General features: G+C 40.1%; 1 long non-coding RNA gene across 1 annotated transcript; it reads right to left on the bottom strand.

The window, feature by feature from the left end:
- Positions 1–1,158: 1,158 nt before the first annotated feature.
- LOC129641676 (uncharacterized) lies at positions 1,159–18,144 on the bottom strand. The gene is made up of 3 exons (XR_008709397.1): positions 17,866–18,144; positions 3,105–3,317; positions 1,159–1,572 (listed from the first exon to the last, which is right to left on the bottom strand). It is a non-coding gene; the product is annotated as an uncharacterized LOC129641676 (long non-coding RNA).
- Between the last annotated feature and the right edge of the window lie 2,271 nt (positions 18,145–20,415).

Genomic DNA, 20,415 nt, shown 5'->3' with positions numbered 1-20,415 from the left:
CCCTAGAGCAGGACATGGCAACCCACTCCATTATTCTTGCCTGGAGAATCTCATGGGCAGAGGAGCCTGGTGGAGTACAGTCCTTGGGGTCAAAAAAAGTCAGACATGACTAGGGCAACTGAGCACACACATACTTTCTTGTTTATAATAATTTAAAAATATAATTATTATAAATGAGTTTCACTGGGTCTTTTACCCACTTGTAGATTCAACTCCTGCAATATTCACCCTCAAATAGTTCTAAGAAACCCAAAAGACTGCTGCATGTGTTCTCACAGACAATTAAGCCCCCTTGGGACTCTGTTATTTCTCCATTAGGTTCCAAAGATCCCTCTGGGCACAATAATCTTCTAGTAAACTCTTCCATTGCTCCCCCACGCATCATTGCCAGTGCACTTTGGTCCACAGTAGATAAAAGTTCAGGGGCTGGAACGCCTCTTCCCTTGTGTTAGAATTTGTCAGAGGGGTCCCCAAGCAGCGCTGCCTGTACACAACACTTCCAGAATTTGTATGTAAAACTGCTCTTTCAGTTTGTAGTTATCATTTCCTCTCTCTCTAGACATGCATCTGGGCTGGAGATGTATTTGAGTGACAGCCACTATGTACCCAAAATGTTCGTTCTCTTTCAAAGACAAAGACTTTATTGAGGTGTGTCATGCCTGCTTCCTTTTTCCCTTTTTATGAATGTGTTTCCAGGAGGCTTCTCAGACCCTGTGAAGAGACTTCCATTAGTGCCATGCCCAAGTATTCTAGACTTATCAGAATGTCAGCACTAGACATAGATTGGACTAAAGATGAAACCCTTGCTATAGAAATAAGAACACATTGATGGACTAGTAGAAATGAAAAGCTAGTTGGTGCTCTGATGCTTAGGTGAAAAAAAAAAATTAATGACAATTTAAGAAGAGAGCAACTCAGTGCCTAATGTCATATTCCTTTGGGGAAAAGAGTCTGAGGGAAAAACTATATAATTGTGAGCTAGCTTGGAGTTCCAAATCGACTCCCTCCTAAAATGAGGAAGATAATTCTGGATATAGAGGCTTGGTTTTGTCACTTATTGAGTATAAAATCTCTTTTATCTTTAATTTTCTCATCTGTACAATGGAAGATCCTAATAAAATTGGAGAAAATCATGGACTTAGATACTACACTTCTCTTCTTTGGGCAAAATTACATATATAATAATTTTTCAGTCCCTCCTTTCAATTAGTGAAAATATGTGCATTTAAATATTTTTTTAGTGTGAGAATGAAAACAATATTTTGTATAATACTGTCTGTAACATGTGAACATCAAGGGTCAGGTTGGTTTAACATTTTATATTTATACCACTTTTACAAAGTCAGGATAAGACAGCCTGAGCCTGAATATAGTTTCTTTTTGACAGAAGGCCTCTGTGCCTAATTTCAGCTTTCTTCTGCTTGTTCTTCAGAATGATCTGTTGACGGTTGCTCCAGGGCCAGGCCTGAATGAAAAGGGGGTGGGGGGGTGGGCAGGGAGAGGAGAGCATCCCACTGATGCTAGTGTATCTCACTGAATTCTCTGTCTTCTCTTGAGGTCTTGAATGGTACTCTAGGACATTGGGGGAGACAAGTGAGAGATCATTTGCATTTTCTGAGCACCATGAGAAATTTTGTCTCTAAGCACTAAATTTCTCAGTCTGATTAAGAAGAACTAGGAATTAAAATGAAGTTAATGGCCCTTCCCTTTGAGCTTACTGAATTCTTTCCCTAAACCCCAAAGTTTACCCCTATTACTGAGTTGCTGGGTGGACTGACTTTGTACACTCTAAAGCACTATATGAATATTTTTAGGGTAGTCAACATGTAAGATAGAATATCAGAGCTGATTTATTAAGCAGCCATGTATTGCCAAGATTTAGGACCAAAGTCCCAGTGAAGATTGATGTTATGTGCCAGAAATGCAATATCTACTACAATAGCCTGGAGCTAAAAATTAGAATTCCAACAATAGAATCAATTCTCCATTCTTAACAGGTCCCCTTAATTAAACCTGCAATGAGCCAAGAGTCTTTGGGGACTGTTTCTCAGCTGCCATGTCCTGCTCTGCACTGACAAAATGATTGCTGCCATTGAGGCCAAAGATGAGTAAAGTCACCAAGACAGGATGTCCTCCTCTGTGGTATCTCCACTTTGGATGTTTGTTCTTCTGGTCAGTGGAACTGCTGGGTTTGCACTGTGCTCCAGCACGAATTACAAATGGGAAATCCACCCTTCATGGTCCTACAAACCACACTCATCACAGGCTACAGAGAAGGGCTGCCTTCTGCTCCCACTGTCTCTACTGTATTTCACTGAGAAACAGCTGTCAGTCAGATACAGATGTTCCACTGTATATTAATGAAATAGCTCTTCAAGGTGCCTTTGGATTTTTGACATGCTCTCCTTTCCTTTGTCCTTAGGAGGGGGTTAGACACTTTATATCCAACCCCAAGTGGCTCTTTCCTTTTGCCACTAGCTTTTCCTTTGTCTAAACTATGAACCTCAGTCTTCTATTCCTTTGGGTTAACATTTTTCCCCAAGGACTTTACTCTCAGTTCCCAAAGCAAGTAAACTAATGTTATACCTATTTTCATTAGTCTTCCAGAAGTATTTAGTCAAGTCTGGATTCCAGAGGGAAATGAAAAGACTTATACTGCCAAATTGGGCCTCCCTGCTCTAAGAATAATATCCTAGCCACAGAGTATTGAGACTCATGTGTAGATTCTACACTTTAGGACAGTTTTAGTATGCAACTAGTTGTCTGAGGTGTGTTTCTCTTTGCATAGAAATGGAATGGGGTACTATCTGTAACTCAGTTGGTTATAAACTAAATTTTCACTGAAACTTTGGTATTTCACCCCACAAGTAATGTTCCTTGAAGGAAAGATGTCACATCTGGAAAAGTGTCTCATCTGCACATCTTTGCTCATTTATTCAAAGATTGTTCTCTAGTATCTACTATGTGCGTGTCCATCAATGTTCTAGCTGCTGGGTAGAGCAGTGAATAAGATGACAAAGCTCTGGCCTTTACGTTTTTCAGTTGCTAAGTTGTGTCCAACTCTTTGTTACCATAGGGACTGTAACACTCTAGGCTTCTCTGACCTTCACTATCTCCCAGAGTTTGCTCAAATTCATGTCCACTGAGTCAGTGATGCCATCCAACCATCTCATTCTCTGTCGTCCACTTCTCCTCTAGCCCTCAATCTTTCCCAGCATCAGGGTCTTTTCCAATGAGTCGGCTCTTCGCATCAGGTGGCCAAATTATTGGGGCTTCAGCTTTAGCATCAGTCCCTCCAATGAATATTCAGGGTTGATCTACTGAACAAATAAACATGATAAATCTGGATTGTGATATATGCTATATAGGAAATTGTTTTAGTCATCTTGAGCTGTCATAACAAAATACCATGGACTGGATGACTTAACAGGAATTTATTTCTTCATGATTCTGGAGGCAGGAGATGTGAGATCAGAGTGCAAGCATGGTCAGTTTCCCATGAGAGCTCTGTTCCTGGCTGCAGATGGCTGCTTTTTGGCTATAGCCTCACATGGTAGGGAGGGGCTTCCCAGGCAGCTCAGTGGTAAAGAATCTGCCTGCCAATGCAGGACTCACAGGTTCAATTTGTGGGTCAGGAAGATCCCTGGAGTAGGAAATCGCAACACTCTCCAGTATTCTTGCCTGGAAAATCCTATAGATAGAGGAGCCTGGCCTGGCAGGCTACAGTCCATGAGGTCGCAAAAAAGTCAGACATGACTTAATAACAGAAACAACAAACAATAGCAACACGTGGTGGGAAAGGAGAGAGAGCAAATTCTCTGGTGGCTTTTTTTAATAAGGGCACTAAACCAATCATGAGGGCACCACTCTCATGATCTTATTTGAATCTAATTGCCTTTCAAAGGCCTTGTGTCCAAATCCATCACACTCGGAACTAGGATTTCAATATATGAATTTTAAAGAGGTGCAATTCAGCCCGTAGCATAGCTGAGAAAGTGACAAGCCTGTGAGATGTTCAAATAGAAATTATTCCAGATACAGGAACAGAAAATACAAAAACCCTGAATATCTAAAGAATATAGAAGGTGAATATGACTGGACATAAAGAGATATTATCAGCTTGGAGTAAGATGGTAGCTCTGGAGAGAGAAGGAAGTATTAATAGATGAAGCAGAAATACAAAAGTATCAGGGTTAATGGATTAGAGGTGGACTATGAGGAAGAGGAGGAATTAAGGTGACTACTGAGCACTTGGATGCACCATTAACTCTAAAGGGAATTGGGAACTTATGACCCAGAAGAGCAAAAGCCACTCTTTATAAGCTCAGAAAATTGGCAAAAAGTTAACCCAAATGATCCCACAAAAATCCCTATATAGCTATGGGTTGATCATTCTGAAATATAATAAAGATATCTTCAAAAATACATGTTTTTTTTTTTGTTTTTGTTTTTTTTCAAAATAAGTCCTCAGACTTTGAGTCTTTGTAAAATGAAAACCAAAAGATGAAACTGATCAAAATCAAGTTATGGATCATGTATTCATATATACATTTTGACTTGCCTTCCCTCAATTTATTTCAACTATAAATATGCTCATGTGAGAAACAAGTTATTTCTGTATTAAAATAAATCATGAATAACTATCTTAGTGGTAAAGCACCCACTTGCAATGCAGAAGACCATCTACAACACAGGAGACTCAAGTTTGATCCTTGGGTCTGGAAGTTGCCCTGGAGAAGTGAAGGGCTACCCACTCCAGTATTCTTGCCTGGAGAAGTCCATGAGCAAAGGAGCCTAGTGGGCTACAGTGCATGGGATCGCAAGACTCAGACACAACTTAGCAACTAAACCACCATCACCATGAATAACCATAATAACATTTATAAATGCTTTGTTCTCCTTTTTAGAGACTTTGAGCATGAATGTGATTGTGCTAAGCAGCTTCAGTCATGTCTGACTCTGTGACCCTATGGACCGTAGCCTGCCAGGCTCCTCTGTCCATGGGATTCTCTAGGCAAGAATGCTGTAATGAGTTGCCATTCCCTTCTCCAGGAGGTCTTCCTGACTGAGGGATCAAACCCACATCTCTCATGTCTCCTGCATCGGCAGGTGGGTTTTTTACCACTCACGCCACCTGGAAAGTCCACGTTATTAAGCACAGCAATCTGAAACCAGAGCTCACCTCACTCTAATGTCTCATTTATGGTTAAGAAGGCTAAAGAAGTTTGGGCAATTAATGGGTTAAATACACTTATTTGCAGACTAATGGTTCTTGGGGAAAAATTGTAAATGTTTGTAAAAATTATCTGTAAAAACACTTTTATATACTGTGTAGGCCCACATAAAGCATAATTTCCAATTTATAACACAATAAGGACTTTTTCAGGGCAATCCAATGACTTGGTCATGAGAGAAACTGAGTCTACTTTGTGATTTCTCTCCTGGAGTTTGAACACTGGTCGTCATCATCCTTTAGAAGTTGTTTGATCCATTCAACTGACTATGACCTGTTAAATTAATTCCAATTAATAACATTTACCTGTTTGTGCAAGCTGTCAACAGATCTATTACTATAAATATGGCAATTTGGCAAATCAAAGGCAAAAAATAATTTATTTCTAGAGTGCAGAACTATTGATTGATTTCCTACCATGTGCCAGTTACCAAGCATTGGGTCCTTTCACAGTGTTAATTATACTCAATAAGCACAAGGGCTTCTCTAGTGGCTCAGACAGTAAAGACTCTGCCTGCCAATTCAGAAGACACAGAAGATGCAGGTTTGATCCTTGGTTTGGGAAGATCCCCTGGGAAAGGAAATGGCAATCCAGTCCAGTATTCTTGGCTATGGAGTCCCATGGACAGAGCAGCCTGATTGGCTACAGTCCATGGGGTCACAAAGAGTAGGACACAATTGAGTGACTAACATTCACTTTCAAACACAAGACTTGGTTTCCTGATTTTGGTATAGAGAAAGAAAATGACTGAATTTTTAATATGACAATTTTAGAACCAACAGTGGCTTTATATACAATTCATTTTTTCTCTGCATCATGATATTGTTTTCTTCTAATGAGTTATAGATCAGTGCCCCTAAAAAATGATCCAACTTTATTCAGTGATTTTCTGAAAGAATGTTTCCAAGGTGTCATTATTTGCAGAGAAGGAAGTACTATTAATAAAGAGTTGGTGTGCTAGTCCAGCACTGTACTTAATGACAGAGTAACCTGAGATGAGATTTGGGACACAAACTTTTAAATGTTTCATATAATGGAAACTTGCTATGTGTTCTGAGTGGTGCTCACTAATTAGTGCTATATGTTGTCAAAACTTTTCCAGCATCTCATTTTTATAGACAGTAACCTTAGCCTGATTCTTACTGAGGTACCTCTGCTAGTTTTCCTCAACAGGCTGTGTGGAGGGAGAAAAATCAACAGCCTGTTTATAACCTCAGTGAGATGAACAAGTCCAAGAAGAGACTCAGTCAAGTTTTGTATCCTCCTAACAGTGAAATACATGTTTTTCTTATTTCTGTTCAGTCAGTTCAGTCGCTCAATCGTGTCCGACTCTTTGCGACCCCATGAATCACAGCACGCCAGGCCTCCCTGTCCATCACCATCTCCCGGAGTTCACTCAGACTCACGTCCATCGAGTCAGTGATGCCATCCAGCCATCTCATCCTCTGTCGTCCCCTTCTCCTCCTGCCCCCAATCCCTCCCAGCATCAGAGTCTTTTCCAATGAGTCAACTCTTCGCATGAGGTGGCCAAAGTACTGGAGTTTCAGCTTTTCTTATTTAGAAACACAGTTTAGAAGCCATAATTGACAGCTTTGTAGAACTTCTCAAGGTTAGATCTTGTGGTTCTATAAGGCCTTGCTGAGGGTGCTATGAATATATCTATAACCACCCTTTCCTGCCAAGTTCAATTCCATAGAGCTTTTGATCCTTGAATGTGCTCAATAAATGTTAAGGCTAGCTAAGTAATTGGAAGAAAGCTTTCATCACCTGCAAAGCTGGGTGGTAGTGATTTAACAGAGAAATCTGAACAGTCTCCACATGGCAACAGGTACAAGGTTAGAGTGATTGTGTTTTTGATTTTAAATATCTGCCAAATGTATTATGAATTTTAACTAACTTAAAATTGGTGACTGTTAGAGATAGGGATGGACTTCTCTTGTGGCTCATCTGGTAAAGAATCCACCTGCAATGCAGACCTGGATTTGATCCCTGGGTTGGGAAGATCCCCTGGAGAAGGGAAAGGCTACCCACTCCAGTATTCTGGCCTGGAGAATTCCATGGACTACATAGTCCATGGGGTCACAAAGAGTCAGACATGACTGAGCGACTTTAACTTCACTTCACTTCACAGATAGGAATAATGGAGGGTTGATTTAATCAGAGCTGGAAGACATTTTTGGCACTTGATCATAACTGATTTATCCTGGTGAGTATATGGCTATTGTTACTCTTAAACTTAAGGCAGAATATACTAGTGGAAACTTACAATGGAGCAAAAACTGCACTTTTTATGCTTCTTATCATGAAAGATGCATCACTGTTAAGTCATGACTCCTATACAGAAATAGGAATAGTCCTGGAATGTTATTAAAATGAACACTGTTGGAAGTAAACAGATTTGAAGAGAACCAGACTTTAGTTCATTGTGTCACTACTTACTCTTACCTTTCCAAGAAGAATGTCACCTATGTTCTTTTTCTGCCTTTTTCTCACCAACCTTTCCAGAGCTGTATCACTTTAACCATATATCCACCTATTCCTGCTAAACTCCCTTTTTGCAGATGTAATGACATAAATTCCCACTAACAATCATTTACAGAATGGTTTGCATCTCAAAAAGAATATCCATTTCATTTCTGTGCTGTTCTTTCAAGTAAGATCCATTTAATTCTAGATGTTCATGTGATGAAACTGAGGCTGGGGACCATTGAGCACCATTTTCCATGGCCATGTGCCAATAATCAACAGAGTGGGGAAGGCAACATGGGTGCCACAATTATGTTGCTCTGAATATTTCTGCACATGTGGGTCTGAACCACTTATATCTGAATTGTCTGAGTAGTTTTTACAAATGGTGATTTCTGGGCTCCATCCCAGAATTACTGAATCAGAATCTCTTGCAAGACCTCATTTGAAGTAAGTACTACAAGTAATTCCAATGCACACTCAGTTTAAGAATCCCTCTGTCACACTATAGTACCATTGAGAAATCATGTACATAAGATTTTGGTTTTATGTTTGTTTGTTTGCTTTCACACAGTTAATCGTTAGAACAAACCTGGTTGTTGCACAGAACAGGTATTAACTTTCTGCTTCTCCCTTTCCCCCAGTGTCTTTTAAGATAGATAAACTGACACGGGGGAAAGTGATTTGCCAAAAGTCACATAGCTTGTCCCAGATTTAAAAGCATTCATGCAATTTAAAGTGCCATTACCAGAAATCATTTGAGTAAGACTGCCTTTTACTGTGAACCTATGCTCGATTTGCTATGGAAGAAAATATTGTTTCAGTAATGCTCATTTCTGTGGTGTAGTCTGTGTCTATGCAGACTTTGAAGATGGAATGTAGATTTCTAAGCTAGGAGTAAAGAGCAAATCTTAACAGAGTATGCAATACTGCTCTTTGAGAGTGACTTTCTATACTAAGTCCCATTTTGTTATATTATTTGTTTAGGTCTCCAAAGGTCTAATTCGAGAAAGAGGAGGTGATAAATTCAAAGCCTCTGCTATGGGTCAATGGGGATGTGTACCCTTTGATTGTGACTATTAGAATGAATGATGCCCTTACAATATGGAAGACATCGTCATTGACTAATGATCTTTTCTGACTCTGTTGTCCCTTTGAGCACTTTCCTATTTGTGGCACTGTGAAAGGAAATCAGTTTAGCATTTACCTAGGATGGCATATTTTATTTTTTGCCATTAAAATTTGGGGGAAATGACATGAAAATTGCCATTGAAAAAGGCAAGTCACAGATAAAAGAGCAAAAAGACTGTGGATGTTCTGTATTGAATTTATTGGTAACTCATTCTTCCATCACTTTCTCTTCCTCCATCTCCCAAAGATGAGTGCAATTGTGTGGTAGTTTGAACATTCTTTGGCATTGTGAATTTGGAAAACTCAGAAGGGCCACAGGACTGGAAAATATCAGCTTTCATTCCAATCCCAAAGAAAAGCAATGCCAAGGAATGCTCAAATAACCACACAACTGCACTCATCTCACACACTAGCAAAGTAATGCTCAAAATTCTCCAAGCCAGGCTTCAACTGTATGTGAACCGTGAACTTCCAGGTGTTCAAGCTGGATTTAGAAAAGGCAGAGAAACCAGAGATCAAATTGCCAACATCCATTGGATCATTGAAAAAGCAAGAGAGTTCCAGAAAAAACATCTACTTCTGCTTTATTGACTGTACCAAAGCCTTTGACTGTGTGGATCACAACAAACTGTGGAAAATTCTTCAAGAGATGGGAATACCAGACCACCTGAACTGCCTCCTGAGAAATCTTTATGTAGGTCAAGAGGCAACAGTTAGAACAGGACATGGAACAACAGACTGGTTCCAAATTGGGAAAGGAGTACATCAAGGCTGTGTATTGCCAACCCACTTATTTAACTTATATACAGAAATGCCGGGCTGGATGAAGCACAAACTGGAATCAAAATTGTCAGGAGAAATATCAGGACCTCAGATGTGCAGATGACACCACCCTTATGACAGAAAACGAAGAACTAAAGAGCCTCTTAATGAAAGTGAAAGAGGAGAGTGAAAAAGTTGGCTTGAAACTAAACATTCAAAAAACTAAGATCATGGCATATGGTGCTATCACTTCATGGCAAATAGATGGGGAAACAGTGGAAACAGTGGCTGACTTTATTTTTGGGGGCTCCAAAATCACTGCAGATGGTGACTGCAGCCATGAAATTAAAAGATGCTTGCTCCTTGGGAGAAAAGCTATGACCAACCTGGACAGCATATTACAAAGCAGAGACATTACTTTGCCAACAAAGGTCCATCTAGTCAAAGCTGTGGTTTTTCCAGTAGTCATGTATGGATGTGAGAGTTGGACTATAAAGAAATCTGAGCGCCGAAGAATTGATGCTTTTGAACTGTGGTGTTGGAGAAGACTCTTGAGAGTCCCTTGTACTGCAAGGAGAGCCAACCAGTCTATCCTAAAGGAAATCAGTCCTGAATATTCATGGAAGGACTGATGCTGAAGCTGAAACTCCAATACTTTGGCCAACTGATGCAAAGAACTGATTCATTTGAAAAGACCCTGATGCTGGGAAAGATTGAAGGTGGGAGGAGAAGGAGATGGCAGAGGATGAGATGGTTGGATGGCATCACCGACTTGATGGGCATGAGTTTGAGTAAGCTCTGGGAGTTGGTGATGAACAGGGAAGCCTGGCATGCTGCAGTCCATGGGGTCACAAAGAGTTGGACATGACTGAGTGAATGAACTGAGCTGATCCCCCAATAAGACCCCTTTCTGCAGTGTTCAAGTCCTTGTTCCAACCTTGGGCAACTCTAAAGGGCTCTCCCAGCTCTAGAGCTCCCTCTACACTGGGTAAATTTTGTTGCCATCAAAATAAGAACCTAAAGGATGGTCCAGTCACATCATTGGTTATTGATAGGCTGAGACCAGCACAAAACAGATAGGAAGTTAGAACAGCCTGTATTTGCAACAAGAAGATAGAAGTAACAGATCACAATGGCAAGGAGACAGGAGTTTCCATATTCCAGAGGGATGCTGTGGCTAGTGACTGTGCTAGAACACTGCTGATGTGACTTCAGTAATGAAGAGCCAAGGGATATATTAATAAGTCTAGGGACAGGAGCAGGAGAGTTAAAGGATGCTGGCTGATGAGTGTATACCCATGTCAGTCTCTGAACTCTACATCAAGGGTTATTGGACTAAACGTGTGCATGAGATCTCCTGAGGGATCTTCACTGTTCATCTCTTTTATCTGAGCTCCACACTTCCAGTGTTTATTATATTTTTCGCCCTCTGATTCAACCTCCTCTCCCTTGTCTCTCCTCCCCGAATCACTTTTCTCCAACCCTAGCAAATTTTCCTTAATTTCTTAAGGAGATCAGCTTAGTTATCTGTTTGTCTTACTCCTCATCTATGACCCAAATTGCCCCCCAAGTTATATAGTTAACCTGTAACCTTGTGTAAGTTTTGGACCCAGAGCCACTTAAAATATCTGTCAAAATGGCAGAAAGTTACAACTCATTTTTATTTATTGTAGATTTAAAAAACTTATTTATTCAAAATTATTTGAATATGCTTTCAAGAAAAAAATGTGAGAAAGAGAAGATTTCTTACATTTAGGAAGTGAAGGGATCCAGTGTTATTAGCTACTCAAGATGAGTTGATTGCCATAATTAGACCTTAATTTTACTGAATTAAATTTTCTGGCATTAGAGAGAAAAAAAAAAAGAAGATGGGAGAATTATGTAGCACTGATATTCTGGCAGAAGAAAATATTTAAACTAGTCAACAGAAATTTTTTTCATAAACTAAAGTCAAGCATAAATTTATTGCATATCATTAAGTAAGAGATGATATGACTTGCAAAAGATGTATATTAATAAATGCTTTCAGAATGGATAGCCCTTAAATCGATGTTCTTTGAAGCTAGAGGGTATGGGTATTGTAAGGGCAATTCTGTGGAATAGTGGAAAACACACTGGACTTGGAATCAAAGATCTGAATCTGAATTTTGTTAAACCTTTATAGAAACTCTGATTAACATTTTTATCTCTAAAGAATACGGCTTGTTCATGAGTCTTTTTGTGGAAATAAAATAAATTCATATATATGAAAGTGCATATATTTGCCTGGCTTAAACTAGAAGATAAATCTTTTTTGAACTTGACCTGGGAGGAAGAGGATATGGGAACATATTCATCTATCAACTGCATATATTTTTCACAGGGCATTTAACTTTATTTTTTGCATTTTACATGTATAATTTTCTTTCAGAAATATTATTTACATTTTAGAGAAAGAAAAGAGGTTCTTGATCCTGGGATGATCTTGGTCCATGGAGATTCACAGATTTTCAAAAAAATTAACAAAACAACAGTAATACCACTTTTCTTGATTGTTCTTCTAAGGATGTGCTATTAGCCTCACCTTCTAAGCCAGGGGAGTTCCACAGTGGGCTGAACCCTCTCTGCTCCTGAAATTGGAAACTAGGAGGCTTCATAGCTTGAGGGAGAACAGAACACAGGGTTCTTCTTGGACCCAAATAGGGTACTGACAACCTTCCAGATTAGCCCACAGCAACAGAAACTGCTATCCTCTCACTAGCACACAAGGGAGTACTGCTGCTCAAGAAGTAGCTAGAAGTTTTTTAAAGACCCTATTCTAAATATATCTATGTGTGGCAACAAAATATATTAACTTCTCTAAGGAAAATTAAGTGTCCTTAAAGACATTCAATTATAGCCTCTCAAAGGACTGATTTTCAACTTAAATGTTTAATAAGTGAATATTTAAAAAGAATTGAAATTATTGAGAACCAAAATTCTTGAGAGAATTTTAGTTTCTCAAAATACAGGGGAAAAACACAAAGGTATGCAAATCATCTGGGAATATGTAAAAGACTTGGAAGACAGATTTAATAAACAGAGCATAGACTTAATGGGAATTCCAGAAAAGATAAATGAGTATATGGAAGAAAGCCTATAATTTAAAGAAGAAGAGAAGGAAGAGGAGTGAGAAGAAATTTCACCCAAGCTAAAGAATTACTTGAATCAATAGATTAGAAGGGCTTACTGAGATCCAGGAAGGAAAGATTAAAAAAAAAAATAATCACATGTACCTAGGGATATCCTGGTAAAATTTTTGAACTCTAAAATGAAGAGGAAAACATATACAAGTTTCCAATAACAATGAAAACTCTTCAAAAGGAAGAACAATTTTGTATCAGGCTTTTCAGTAGCAGCAATAAAAGCTAGAAACACTGGAAAAAAACCTTAGGACTAATGAGAAGAGATGACTCCAACCTAGGAATCTCTGAGCATGATATTCTCCACTGTTGCTGCTGCTGCTAAGTTGCTTCAGTCATGTCCGACTCTGCGACCCCATAGATGGCAGCCCACCAGGCTCCTCTGTCCCTGGGATTCTCCAGGCAAGAATACTGGAGTGGGTTGCCATTTCCTTCTCCAATTCTCCACTAGTTAGGATGAAAAATTTGAGGATACACAAATTCTAAGAATATGGCATGCTACTACCCTGTCAGAGAAAAATCACTCAAGAATAGACATAAATGGATCCAAACAGGAACTTCATGATGGGAGATGTGTAAGAGGAAAGGCATTAGTTTTGAGCAACTAGTTCTGCACTTGCATAGTTAAATCTAAATAGTTAACAATAGAGTGATTGGAGACACACAAGGAATACTAGATAATGATAATTAAAAAGAAGGAACATCCTGCGATCGGGACAATCCCTAAAAGGTTGGGTGGCCCAGAGCACCTCAACGATGTGTGATGAGGAGAATAATAGCCTCCCAAAGATGTCCATGTTCTGATCCCCATGAATGTGCTATGTTACATGGCTATGGGGACTTTGCAAATGTGATTAAGTGATGAACCTTGAGATAGGAAAATTATTCTAGATTGTCAATCTAAGCATATGAGTCACTTCCATAGAAACTTTCCAAGATATGGACAGTGGAAAGTTCTACTACAGACGAATGGTCAAAAATATGCCACATCACTGACTTTCAAGGAGTAAAGGTCCATAAGCCAAGGAATTTGGGAGTCTTCTAGAAATTGGAAAAAGTAAGTATCCTTCCCTAGTGAAGTGAAGTCACCCAGTCGTGACCCCTTGGACTGTAATCTACCAGGCTCCACCGTCCATGGGATTTTCCAGGCAAGAATACTGGAGTGGGTTGCCATTTCCTTCTCTAGGAGATCTTCCTGACCCAGGGATTGAACTCGGGTCTCCTGCATTATAGGCAGATGCTTTACTGTCTGAGCCACCAGTCTTAAGAAAGGAACACAGTCTGGCTGATACCTTGATTTTAACCCTTTGAAATCCGTGTTAGACTTCTAACCAACAGAACTGTCAGATAATAATTATGTGCTGTTTTAAGTCACCAAGTTTGTGGCAATTTGTTATAGCAGCAATAGGAAACCGAAACATGGTAATGTCCACTCAAGTCAGCTGCACTTAAAAGAAGACCACACTGTTACTGATAACACTATATGGGACTATCCTGATAAATTCTGGTAGAATCAGGAATGGGGACTTCCCTGGTGGACCAGTGGCTAAGAATGTGCAGGGGACATGAGTCCAATCCCTGGTTGGAGAACTAAGATCCCACATGCCGCTGAGCACAAAGCCTGTGCATCACAACCACTGGGCCTGCGTACTATCATTGGAGAATTTGTGCACCACAACAAAATATCTGCATGATGCAACTAGACCTGACACAGCCAAATTAATTCATTAGTTAGTAAAATAAAAAATAAAGACAGGAATGGTCACTTCGGTGAAAAAAATACACTTAGGCATTGTTACTTATAGGAAATACCCTTAAAACAAAGTAATATCATATTGAAAACGAACGGATTCTAATAAAGTTACAGTGGAAATATCAGTATCAGCTAAGAGAGATTTTAAGGCCAAAAGCTCTAAAGAGCAAAGATATTGCAAAATATTAAAGTACTACTTATGAAGACAACAATGCATCATGTATGACAACCTAAGCAGCTCTTTGCAGAAGTCCCTTTCTCTTGTCACTTTGGCAATGCTATATTTTAACTAACCTTTATACCAGGTGACCCTGTGCTTAACTAACCTCTGAACAAAGCACACCTTTCAAATCTTTTGATCACATGATGACTCACTTAACCTGTTGATTCTTTTCTCACATTAAAGAGGCAGAAATAAAACATAAGTAATTAATGGATGAGAAGGCAATGGCAGCCCACTCCAGTACTCTTGCCTGGAAAATCCCATGGACTGAGGAGCCTGGTAGGCTGCAGTCCATGGGGTTGCTAAGAGTTGGACACGACTGAGCAACTTCACTTTCACTTTTCACTTTCATGCATTGGAGGAGGAAATGGCAACCCACTCCAGTGTTCTTGCCTGGAGAATCCCGAGGACAGAGGAGCTGGTGGGCTGCCGTCTATGGGGTCACACAGAGTCGGACATGACTGAAGCGACTTAGCAGCAGCAGATCACTTCTCCAACTTCCCCTTCAGTAATCTTGTGAGCAGATAGTGTGAACAGATAGCATCTAAAAAAAGATCACATGGAGTTAACAAGCCTGCACGCACTGGGAGATGGTAAAGAATCTGACCTCCTACCTCAAGAATTAACTGAGATCATTTTCCTTTTTTCCCTTTAAAATCTTTCATGGCTGAGTGGAGTCTTCAGAGTTGGTTCCAGGACACAAGTTCAAAAAAAGAAAAGCAACCTTTTCCTTTCCTACACTTGTCTCTAGAGTAGTTGTTTTTGAACAGTGAGCAGTGAAACTTGAATTTTGTAATAGTTTTACAAACATATATTTTTAAAACCCTTATTGGAAATGCAAAGAAAATATGATTTTAAAATATAATCATAATATTTTATAATGTAGTCTTAATATTTGTTTAAACTTTTTGGACTTAAAAAAAAATCAGTTTTAGTAAAGGAAATTAGAGAGCTTTCTATTTTTCCCCCTAAATCTTATAATAGCTTAGGAAAAATATTGCTTTCTTTAAGAAAGAACTCCAGTTTGAATAACCTCTTGTCTCTGGTAAATTTTTAATTGTACCTCTTTAATGATTCCCCAATAGAGAAGGCAATGGCACCCCACTCCAGTACTATGCAGTCCATGGCTGCAGTCCATGAGGTCTCGAAGAGTCCGACACGACTAAGCGACTTCACTTTCACTTTTCACTTTCATGCATTGGAAAAGGAAATGGCAACCCACTCCAGTGTTCTTGCCTGGAGAATCCCAGGGATGAGGGAGCCTGGTGGGCTTCTGTCTATGGGGTCGCACAGAGTTGGACATGACTGAAGCGACTTAGCAGCCGCAGCAATGATTCCCCAAAATCTCCCAGAACAATTGATCATTTACTTTACTCTTTTAAGGGATTAACTTTGAAAATTTTTATTTTACCAGGATGCTGTGCTGGGCTTAGTTGCTTAGTCCCATCCAACTCTTTGCAACTCCATAGACTGTAGCCCACCAGGTTCCTCTGTCCATGGGGAGTCTCCAGGCAAAAATACTGGAGTGGGTTGCCATGCCCTCCTCTAGGGGATTTTCCCAATTCAGGGTTTGAACCCAGGTCTCCCACACTGCAGGTGGAGTCTTTACAGAGTGAGGCACCAGGTAAGCCTAAGGAGTCGAACCAGGGTCTCCTGCATTGCAGGAGGATTATTTCACCAGAATAGTTTTCTGTAATTGTATCTGAATTTTTCTTAGTATTCCCTGATGGTTTTTTGAAACTCTCTCTTATTTTCAGTTCTCCATGATTGGTGTTTACTCTACATTTTCAGTTCCATCTTGCATTAATCTGCTTCATACTTCTGGTCAATCCTTAGCAATTACCAATCTCTTCCACATCATCCTTTTCTTTGAATGTTCTCTTGGCCTTCATGCTCTGACTGAATTTAGGTTTCCTCTTAAATCATCACTTCCCTTGAAGCCCTTTTAGACAACAGAAATGCTGTGTCCTTCTTACACTTTACTGTTATTTCTAGACCATTTCCCTTTCTTCTGTACCTCTGTAGAAATCCCAGGTGATATCCTGCAATGTGGGTTTTTTTTGTTTTTTTTTGAGTCCTCTATACCCCATCATCATTTCATGACTATTTTAGTATTTGGCCCCTGTTATCACAAAGGGTACCTTTGCCATAAATATATGACCAACTGTTTACATTCTCAACCAAACTGGGGAGAGTTTCTCCTATCTAGTCCTAAATCTTGGTGATTTAAGTGTCCTATAGATGACCTTTCCAATGCCGTGGGCCTTAGGCTCCTTAATGTCTTCTGCAATATTCTCATCTTTATCTGTGCTTGTGCTATATCCCTCTCATGGACAATCCTAGGACATGTTACTCCTGATAACTACACAACCTTCCGTGCACATGTGTGTGCCCACTACGTCACTTCAGTCATGTCCGACTCTTTGTGATCTTATGGACCGTAGCCCACCAGGATCCTCTGTCCATGGAATTCTCCAGGCAAGAATTCTGGAGTGGACTGCTATGGCCTCCAGGGGATCTTCTCCACCCAGGAGTGGAACCTGAGTCTCTTACGTCTACTGTATTGGCAAGCGGGTTCTTTAGCACTAGCGCCACCTGGGAAGCCTGCACGACCTTGGTAATACGTATTTCAGCACTCCTCTCTGATTATAACCTGTGCCGTGCTTAGTTGCTCAGTTATGTCTGACTCTTTGCAACCCCATGGACTGTAGCCTGGAAGGCTGCTCTGTCCATGGGTATTCTCCAAGCAAGAATACTGGAGTGGGCTGCCATGCCCTCCTCCAGGAGATTTTCCCAACCCATGGATCAAACCCAGGTCTCCTACATTGCAGGCAGATTCTTTACCGTCTGAGCCACCAGGGAAGTGATTATAATCTATTAACTGGTTTACTCTCTCTGTTATCTACATTTCAAAAGTCTGTGACTTTATTACAGAGGCATATAATCAAATGGTCACCTTCACAGTATTTCTCATCTTTTTATGTACTCTCTTTCCTTATATGGCTACATCCCATATTCCATCTATTTTTTCTTTTTGTGTACTCTTATCTTCTGTGCACTTTTCTTCCTGCAACATATTTGTTTGACAGAAGTCTGTTAATGCCAGCTCTCTGCCTATTTGAAGTCGATACTCACAGTTTATGTTGTGGTTGGAAAACAGGAAAACTATGTTGACTTTTTCTTCTTCAGTTCAAAACTAACCATTGTGTTGTCTGCCAATCGGATAGTGTTTCCCTAGCATTTCTCTCATCCTCTCAGACAAGTATGTCACAACTTATCCTCTCCCTTCAGAATTCTAGCACCTTTCATCCCCTCTTATCTAATGATGTTTTCTCTTTCATTGAGGAAAAAAAACCTGAACCAGTAAGACCTTCCACTCCCTGGAGACCTACAAGCTCACACTGTAGCTCCCTATTCACTAGATCTAAACACTTATGCTCTGCCCTCCCACCTGTTTCCATGGCTCTGAGTTACTCTTTCCACCTGTGCTCTAACTACTTCAGTCTCTCATCTCTGAGAACATCTAGCAATTATCCCTTATCTTTCTCTCTCTACTGAGTCATGCCTAGCAACATATAGCATAAAGTAATAATTTCCTTCATAACAGTTCTTCTCATGGTACTTTTTCTCTTCCAGCTATTTTGCTTCCAGTCTCATTTTGCTGTTCTCCCTTTTACCAAGGGATCACCATAACCCATTGAAACTCAATATTTTCACTTCCTCCTTTCTCATTCTTTCTAAAACCCCTGTAGTCAGATTTTATAATTCACCATTCCAATAAAATAGCTCTTATCAAGGTCACCTGTGGCCCCTACCTTGTTAAACCCAATGACCATTCTCAGTCTCCATCTTATTCAACTAATTGGCAGATTCAACACATGAATCACTCTTTAAAAAAAAAAAAGGTTGATTGACTGATGGATTGATTTTTATATTTTTGACTGTGGTGGGTCTTTGTTGCTGTGCAGGCTTTCTCTAGTTGCCGTGAGCAGGTGCTATTCTTCATTGCGGTGTATGGGCTACTCATTGTGGTGGCTTTTCTTATTGTGGAACACAGGCTCAAGGTGTGCGGGCTTCAGTAGTTGCAGTGTGTGAGCTCGGTAGTTGCAGCTCAAGGACTTTAGAGCACAGGCTCAGTTGCTTGGCAGCATGTGGGATCTGCCTGCCCTAGGGATCAAACTGCTGTCCCCTGAATTGCAAGGCAGGTTCTTAACCACTAGACCACCAAGAAAGTCGGGATCACTCTTTTCTTGAAAAATTGTCATGATTTGGCTTCTGAGACATCATCCTCTTGATTCTCATACCTCACTGGCCATTTACACTTAATCTTCTTTACTGGTTCTACCTAATCTCCTGACTTCTAAATTTCAGAGGATGCCCAGGCTCAATGTTAGAATATCTCTCTACCTTCACTTGGTGATCTCATCTCATCTCATGGCAAGAAGTATCATCTCTGTCCTCACTGCTTCTAAATTTATGCCTGCCTTTCCCCTGAACTACAGATTCATATAATACTTCATTTGCTAGGACCAAATCCTTGGAGTCATCTTTGACCTCTCTCTTACATCACATAAAAATTTTAATTTGTCAGTAAAAGTCTTTTCAGCTTTATTTGAAAACTACATCAAAAATTCAACCATTTCTTGTCACTCTTTCATAGCTTTTTTAGTCCAAATCACCATTATGCCCCAAATGTATTTCAGTAGTCTCTTTTTTTTCCTCTGCTTTTGACCCCTTAGATGCAAATGGCAGATAATGCTACTCCCTAAAATATTCTCCAAAGTCCTAATATTTTCTATTTAAAAGTGATCTGTGGACCAACAATCATTGCATCATCTATGAGCTTGTGGGAAGTGCAAAATCTCAGACTGTATCCCCACACCAACTGAATCCAAATCTAAAGATTTAATGAGATCTTCAGGGAATGGCAGCCCACTCCAGTATTCTTGCCTGGAAAATCCCATGGACGGCAGAGCCTGATAGGCTACTGTCCATGGGGTTGCAAAGAGTCGGACACAACTGAGTGACTTCATTTCACTTCAGGTTGTTCATATTGCACACTAATGAGAAGAAAGGCCCTCTGAGTTCTGTCCCTCTCCCACACTCCCCGTTACTTCTTGCCATGCTCCCCATTGATCCTGCCCTGGAATTGCTACATCCTTCTTTGCTCATTGCTGTTTTCTGAATGCATCTGTCAGGCTTCATCTTCAAGGTCTTTGCATTAACTGTTCCTTCTGTCTGAAATGTACTTCCTCCACATACCTGCTGTGCTAAGCTGCTTCAGTTATGTCTGACTCTTTTCAACTCCGTGGACTGTAGCCTGCCAGGCTCCTCTGTTCATGGAACTTTCCAGGCAAGAATACTGGAGTGGGTTGCCATTTCCTTCTCCAGGGGATCTTCTCGATCCAGGAATCAAACCCACACCTCTTATATTGCCTGCATTGGCAGACAGGTTCTTTACCACTAGTGCCACCTGGGAAGCCCAGATATTTGCAGTGTTCTTTACTCATGATTCCCCTCAAAAGTCACCCTTTCAGAGAGATCCTTGCTGACTACCCCATCTAACAGAGCAACCAAATCCCGACCCCTACATTCTCTTTCTCCTTTTCCCAGCTATATTTTGCACAGTTGGTGTATTATGAATTTATTTATTTTTATATATGTCTCCATGTTAAAATGTAAGAT

This window comes from Bubalus kerabau, chromosome 1, assembly GCF_029407905.1.
Source record: "Bubalus kerabau isolate K-KA32 ecotype Philippines breed swamp buffalo chromosome 1, PCC_UOA_SB_1v2, whole genome shotgun sequence".
NCBI classification, from domain to species: domain Eukaryota; kingdom Metazoa; phylum Chordata; class Mammalia; order Artiodactyla; family Bovidae; genus Bubalus; species Bubalus kerabau.
Note: the sequence above shows the minus strand (reverse complement) of the source record. Positions and strands in the feature narration are given on the sequence as shown.